The following is an 8,210-nucleotide window of genomic DNA, read 5'->3' as shown; positions in this document are numbered from 1 at the left end:
TTCCAGCTAATTCTCACCACAGGTCAGCTAACCCTCATTTACTTCAAACAAAACCTAAAATTCATCAATATATTTTTGCATTCAGTGTTCCTTAAGCAAACACATTACTAACACTTTGCCAAATTCAAATATCTTTTCTGTACATGACAATAAACATTTCAAATGCTTGAATATATATATAATTTATGTTAATAGGATATGCAGATTTGGGACACAGAGAAGAACAGTGATGGCAATATTATCTTACTCTATAAATTTTTATATATTCTGATTATGCTGCTTATTTCAAAGCAGTATATGATTTTTATCAGAATTTAAATTAATCTATTTGACTTATGCTATTATTATTTTTACACGTTTTATCTTTTTGTATCCCTCAACTTGTCATGGTTGCTGGTTATTCTGTGGATCTGGTAAGATATTAATGCAAAAGAAATTAGAGGAAAAAAGAGTTACTAAACAATCCCAGGATTAAATATGCTTCACAGGAAATAAAATGAACAAGTGTTTCCAAAAATGAATATTCTTAAATCATAATTATTTTTCTGGAGAAGCATCAAACATAACTAAGCCTTGGCTACTGAAAATTATATGTCCCTGTCAAGGAGCAATGAAATGTTTCCTGAATGGCAGAGCCCAGTAACTGCATGAAGAGTGGCTCCTTATGCGGTTGGGAAAAATAAGCATAATGATTCAAGTGCCATCTATAGGAAATGTTAAAGTATGGTAAGAAAGCTTGCAGAGTTGATTGGTAAGTAACCTCTAGATAATAAAGCTCTTATGCAAAATATGTCAAGCCTTTAGCCCTTAATTCTGAAATGATTAAAACTTTCTCATGCAAGGCAAACTCTGGACTCAGTTTTGACCTCTCCTGCTATTATTAGTGTTGGCTTTGTCTTAGATTGTCTCCACTGTGGGTCCATCCCAGTGACTGAGTGCGGCTCAACGTCTGATGCATCAGTAGCAATCTTCTCATGCTGAGGATGTGTTCTGAGTGCGGCCGCTAACAGCTGTGATTGTTGTTTGTAATTATCTCTATTTTCCTCATAGGTGGTCTCTTGCTGCGACAGCTCCTGAGCAATCATCTGCAATGTTGACTTCTCAAAGCTGTGATACTCAGGACAGGCCTGCCTCCCACTTTATCCATTCCCATTAGGAAAAAACCCAAATGCTTAATGACTACAAATGTCAAATGTGTATTGCTTGAAGCTGCTCCCAATGCACTATGTGAAATGGAGAATGTTGGTTATTACCTAGAAATTGAAATAAAATCAACGTTTGAATTAAATTGAGGAAGACTGAGGCTAGGATGACAAGTTGTATCTTGACTGAAACTTCTGATAACTGAACATTGTGACTCTGTATCTAACTAAAGCCGAAAGCAGTTAATTATTCATTAGCCATGTCTACCCTCAGTGCATGGGTGGGGATTCAAATCTATTCATTTGGGTGAAGGGATTCCGAACAAATCTGATTGTCACCGAGAGTTGTTTTATTATCTGTGTAGAAAATGGCTTTTTTTTTTTTTTAAGTTAATGGCTTTGGCCGAACATTTTTAATCTGTCACAGGACAATAGCAATGGCAAAAACATTGACAATACAGTTCATGGTTCGGTTCTCCCATCTTACGGTACAGGTTCCATCAGATGTAGTATCCCAAAAACACGAGCTGGCTGTGTGAAAGCCACAGGCACTCCTCTGGACCACTGCACAGGTCACAATATATTTATAAGCTTTTCCCAACTTAACCAAATGTGTCAAGGATTGTTCCACTATGTTTGCAGTCCATTGGTTGATGTTGTTCTGGTTATAATCTTCACCACCCAAGACCACATCTACACACTCTAACGATACTGTGCGCTTCATCAGCATTGAAGCCAACCTCATGGCAGTGGCGGTGGTACTCAGAAAGAAAGAAAGAAAGAAAGAAAGAAAGAAAGAAAGAAAGAAAGAAAGAAGAAAGAAAGAAAGAAAAGAAAGAAAGAAAGAAAAGAAAAAGGCTTTTAAAATCCATCAGTAAGTAGGTATTATATGCAGGTAGAGGCCAGTTTTAAAATATTCAAGGCAGGGGCATTCCGTTAACATTTGAAATAGATTAAAGAGGAATCCACACTCAGGAAGTACACTTAAGCATTCAAATATTTTATCCAAATCTTCACAAGAAGTTTTGTTAATCACAGAGAAATCTTAGCAGTAAATTTTCATTGCTAAAATGAATGGTTTTTGAAGTACATGGTTGGCTAGAGAGTATGTGAGAATAAAGGAAGATAGCATCAAAATTCAACAAATCCAGATTGGGAATCACTTGAGATCCAAGACTCTAAGGGCCTTGGCCCACTCCATCCTGGGGACAACTCTCATTTGACCCCAGCAAGTGTTGGCTGACACTGCCATCAAAATATTCTTGCATTGGCTTCAGGTTAAATTTTTTTTTTTTAAAGATTTTATTTATTTATTTGACAGAGAGAGACACAGCAAGAGAGGGAACACAAGCAGGGGGAGGGTCAGAGGGAGAAGCAGACTCCCTGCCCAGCAGGGAGCCCGATGCGGGACTCGATCCGGGGACTCCAGGATCATGACCTGAGCCGAAGGCAGTCGCTTAACCGACTGAGCCACCCAGGCGCCCAGGTTAAATCTTTCATGTAAGCTACCTGTCGGAGTGGCTGAGGACAGAGGGATGAATGTTCCAGAGGAAACAAGAGCAGATTCTATGACTGTTTGTTCCAGTTCACTAATAAATGTACATTAGGCAGAAATGGGGGTTAGCTAAGACTTGCTTTCATCATAAAATATCACCTGGTAACATGAAGGCAGCCTCCTCCCATGTTTCTCTATTTATCTGATGTGACATTGTTGACCAGCCAGATTGGCTTAGATTAGTTCACAAAAGTGGTGACTCTTTTGTTTGAGACAGGTATCCCAGCTCCCTACTTTTCTTTGTTCCTTTTTTTTCCCCCCTCAAATACATTTTATGTGTAATGTTTTGTTGCAAATTATCTTCTCTTCCACCATCCTTCTTTGTACCTACTCCTTGCTACTTTTTATCCATAGCATTTAATGAGGCATTTTAGAAAAGTTTCAAATGGAATAACAAATTCTCCCACAAGTTTAAACTCACAGAACTTACAGTCATGAAACTCTGCATAAGTATCTTGATATGCTAAAGGCATATCCCTCTTTTTTTGCAGGCTGACAAACCAGTCATCTTCTATTTGTCAGGTATCTAAGCCACTTAAGGAAGAACAAAAAACACGAGTTCTAGAGCAAGGTTTTTCAAGACCAATTTTGAGCCACTGCCAACTCCAGAGCCCCGCTGGTCACACAAATGAAATGGCAGCCTCCCTTTAGTTTTGCTAGTAAGTCAGTAGCTTTTCTGGCCGCACAACAAAATTTCAACCATTTTACTTTATCAGTATGATGCAAGACACGAATGAATTCTGCTTTTAAATCTTCTACCTTTGCCTATGAAAGAAGACATTATTTGTTGTTGGGTAATTATCTGTGATGTTTTATTTGTGCTCAGCCTTCTCCTTGTATTTATCAAGAGTTTCTGGTCCAAGAGGTCCAGTTCAGGGAATGACAAAGGAGTTGATATCGGACTAACCCTCTTACATAAAACAATTAAAACTGTATAAATTATTTAACAACTTTTTGAAAGCAACGGAGGGGGACCAAAACCAGGCAGAAACTGAGAAAAGGAACTGCACTGAGGGATATCGATATCTACATGGCTTTTCCTCTAAAGGAGATTCTCACCAGTACATGACAGTCAGGTAGAACCCAAGCAGAAAGCTGCAGGCTTTTGAGGATGAGGGAACACAGGACAGCATTCAATCAAAGTTATACTATTTTGTGTAATTATTAAGAAAATTGAAGGTATTTATAAGCTTGTCATATTAATTGGAGATATTTACTATCCAGAAAGATCATTTGTTTTAATTTTGGACATGTCTTTCCTTTTGGACAATTGAAATATTTAGGAAGAATATTGAACATATAGTATTTAATCTATAAATTCAGCTAAGTATATTTGAAGGTATTAAGTTTGAAATGGTGCCAAATATTCTTCCCAAAATATTTTTAAATGATGGTTACAAGTTGCTAGACTTAAAAATTCTAATAGTGAGATTTGTAAGCCAAACATAAAAAGTCACTCTTCAAGAAGTACTAAGTTTTTGAACTTATAACTTTAATAAATGGCATTTTAATTATTGGAACCAAAAGTTAACTGCTACCTAGTGATTCCATGAAAAAAAAGAAGAGGAATCCTCAAAAATACTGAAGATCTTACACAGTCAGAGATGGGAGCTTAACTACTGGGAGAAGGTACCAAGGGAGGTTCAAAGTTCAAGCAAATGGGCATGACAGAGGATCTGAAGGAGCTGTGGAGCCAGAGGGAAGAATGCAGGAAGACACCAAATATAGCAAAAACAGGAAGGCTCTTGATGACCACCGAGTCACCCTTTGTTTTACTCAGGAAATGTGTGTGTGTATTAGATATAGATACTTAAAAAAAAAAAAAAAAAAAAAAAACAACTGGGCAGCAACCAGCCCTTTCTTCCTTTTTATGAAGCCAGAACATGTGGAATACTGCAATCACCCAGCTGTAGGGGAACATTTAAGGCCACAAGGAAAACCCACACCACGGTAAATTAATGAATCCTACAGATCCATCATTATTTATTCTTAGAAATCAACTATTTCTGTTCCCCAGCAGAATGTTAACCAGAGTTTGGACAATAAAATGTACGGCAAAGTGATAATGCGAGTTATACCTTCAGGGAGATCTATGCAAGCTATTAGATTGTATTTTCCTTAAAATACCAAGACTCCCAGAGCCAATGCAACAGACACTTGTAACAGACCATCTTATCTCTGGTGAGCACAACAGCTACTTTTCTTTTACCATGTGATTTCTGACTTCACATTTTATCGTTAAGGCTCCCACACATAGGAATATACACAAGAACCCTATCACAATTACATACTTGTTTTAAAACCCACCTGAAGTTATTCTGGGAAGAGTAAGATTTCTTTGTAAAATCAAATACTGCAACAGAGTCCTGCCTTAAACTATTTCCATCTCAATTTTGAAATGTATTTCTTCACATTAACATTTTTTTTCTCCAAGGTATATTAGACTTTTCTCACTAAGTATGCAGAAACTCAATGAAAACAGATTTTGATCCACTTTCTTGGATTTACTCACATCTGTAGGTACTGCTGGACATCCAAAAACATTGTTGTTGTTAAAGTAATTATGTTTGTGCATATTCTCCTGCATGTGTCATCAAGTAAGCAGAACTTATGGGCTAGAGAGTCATTCAGGCCCATCATTATTATTAGTAATAAAAAACCTAATGATATTAACCAGTGGTTCTCAGACATTCTGCTTCCCGGCACTCCAGGGTTATGTGACACATCTCTATTGGTAGCAGGGGCTCACTATGGCTGCACTAAGTGTAGGGGTCAAGAGGGATGAAATCTTAAAAAAGCCTAGACGAATTTTTAATATTACCCTTCACCCCCATTCCTCCAGGAATAACTTGTACAAAGGGTAGCCTCATGGTTAAAAAAAAAAAAAAAAAAAGCTTCATGCGTTTAGGAAGATAAAACTTTAAACAAGCACAAAATGACCCTATTTCACAAACAAATCGCTCTTCTAGCATAATGAGTAAGAGCTTGGACTCTTGAGTCAGAATGATGGGTTCAAAGACGCTACCACTTACTTGGTCTGTGGCATTGAACAAATTCCTAAAACCCTTGTGCCTCGTTTCCTCATTTTGTAACACAGGATCAACAATAATGTGAGTACCAGCTTAATAGCCCTGTGAGAATTAAATGGGTTGATCCTAGCAGAGAAACTGAGACTGCCTGACCAAAAAAGATGAAGAAGCAACAAGAGCAGAATTCAATAAGTGTAAACGGTTACTGTTTTGATAGTGATTAAAAAAATATTTGGCCTGTTTTTAATTATTTTATGTGCTTAAAAGTACTAAAATGCATTTTATAAAATACATATATTAATCTGCTCAGGCTGTCCTAACAAAATGTTTCAAATTGAGTGGCTTAAACAACAGAAATTTATTTTCTCACAGTTCTGGCATCATGAAGATCAAAGCATCACAAGTTGGGTTCTGGTGAGGACCCTCTTCTTGGGTTTTCTGTGCACGCACATGGGGATGGTTTGGGGGGGAGCGGGAGGACGGCAAGTGGGATAGTGAAGCTATCCTTCTCTTATTAGGAGATCAGTCCTATCCAATTAGGGCCCCTCCTTATGACCTCATTTAACCTTAATTACCGCCTTAAAGGCCCTATTCTCAAATACAGTCACACATAGTGTTAAGGCTTCAAATTGTGAAGGGGGGACCCCATTCAGTCCTTAACAACATATAATCCAGATATTTCACATTTTTAACCAGTCTCACCACAATATTCCTCCCTACTAATTAGCCCACATTACTTTAGCTGAATTACTCAGAAGAAAAATTTAATGATGCTTTGTAAAATTCCTAGTTCCTAACTTCCTCTAAAAATAACAATTTTCAGTGGAACTGAATTAATCAGGACTCTAGTCCAGTATTTGCCCATGTCCTACCTACATACTTCATAAGGGAGAGTGGATTGGGCAGAGAAATGGGGAATAGCCCATAGATCGTATCATAATAAGTCAGAATTATCTTGAGGAACTTCCTCACTAACCTCTCCAACTCTAAAAAATTTTATGTGGATATCTTTAGATACTGTTCTAAGAACTCCCCAGATTTCTCCCATGCCTTTCCTCTCTTCAGAAAATTATACAACAAATATTTCCCTGCCAGACCCATTGGCTGCCAGAGCACATCAGCCCCCACTTCTCAGTGAATATCAAGCACAGTTATTTAGAGTTTTCTAGCAATTGAGCCAGATACCTCCTTATCCTCCAAGTTGATGAACCAAATTATTTTTCAAGAGAAATTAAAAAAAAAAAAGAATCAGATGGTATCTGATATATTGGTGCCACTTAGTTTTATAAATACTTTTTAAAAATACCTTTAACGGGGCACCTGGGTGGCTCAGTTGTTAAGCATCTGCCTTCGGCTCAGGTCATGATCCCAGGGTCCTGGGATCGAGCCCCACATCGGGCTCTCTGCTCAGTGGAAATCCTGCTTCTCCCTCTCCCACTCCCCCTGCTTGTGTTCCCTCTCTCGCTATATCTCGCTGTCAAATAAATAAAATTAAAAAAAAAAAACCTTTAACTTCGTCTAGTAGTCATTGTTTTTTGTCACTAATATAAGGCCTCTTTGTTCCTTTTCAAAAGCACATTAAAGATGTATAATTCTAGAGAAGCAATTTAAATGAAAAGTGTACTGGCCATGTTAGCTTATCAAAATCATAATGATGGGGGTATAGCTCAGTGGTAGAGCATCTGACTGCAAAATCATAATGATGTGCAAAGAGCAGCAAAGGGGGAAAAAATTCATGGGCATATGAATATTGGCAGGGACATGGAAAAGAAACTATGTACTCTCCAATGTAATAAATAAGTTACAAAGTTAACTTTGAAATTATAGATATAAATAATAATTTACATATAAAATCAGTGGAGCTGGCTGATACTGGTTCATAAGAACTGACTTACTAAAATCTTAAGAATTTGCTAGCGGTTGCTAACTCATTGGTAGCTTGAAATTGATGAACGTGGAAGTATGTATACCCCAAAAGTCAGCAAATGCTACAAATCAGGACTTTTTTCCCCAAAAAAGCTAGTGGTTCCACACTTACCAGCATACCACCCTAATATTCGGTGCAATTTATTTATGCACATTTATCACCTTAAATATAGGCAGGCTACTATGTAAATACCAGATTTTTTTCCCCTTCTTTCTCCTCTATCCACTCTTATTTTGAAATAGCAGTGCAGCTCTGTAGGCTCTCACGAAGAGATATCTGCTTACCATGGAATATCTGCATCTTAAAGTCTACATTTGCGGCTTCTTTGTGAAAACAGATCCTAAATGTTCTCGTCTCAGTACTGTCTGGAGTATACCATATTCTTTAAGCCAATGACTCTCGAGTGCTAATGGACCTGAGGATTACTCGGGGTCATTACAAGAACAGTCAGATTCTCCAATTTCATCTCAGAGATACCAGTGCTGTACATGCAGGGTAGGATCTAGTAAGCAGATGCTTTCCAGTACCCCAGGCATGCAGACCGCTGTACTACAAGG

At 37.7% G+C, this 8,210-nt stretch overlaps 1 pseudogene; it reads right to left on the bottom strand.

Annotated features, from left to right (window-relative positions):
- Positions 1–1,563: 1,563 nt before the first annotated feature.
- Positions 1,564–1,909, bottom strand: LOC118017144 (annotated as a pseudogene).
- Positions 1,910–8,210: the final 6,301 nt, after the last annotated feature.

Source organism: Mirounga leonina, unplaced genomic scaffold (assembly GCF_011800145.1).
Source record: "Mirounga leonina isolate KUSES-001 unplaced genomic scaffold, KU_Mleo_1.0 Mir_168, whole genome shotgun sequence".
Classification (NCBI taxonomy): domain Eukaryota; kingdom Metazoa; phylum Chordata; class Mammalia; order Carnivora; family Phocidae; genus Mirounga; species Mirounga leonina.
Note: the sequence above shows the minus strand (reverse complement) of the source record. Positions and strands in the feature narration are given on the sequence as shown.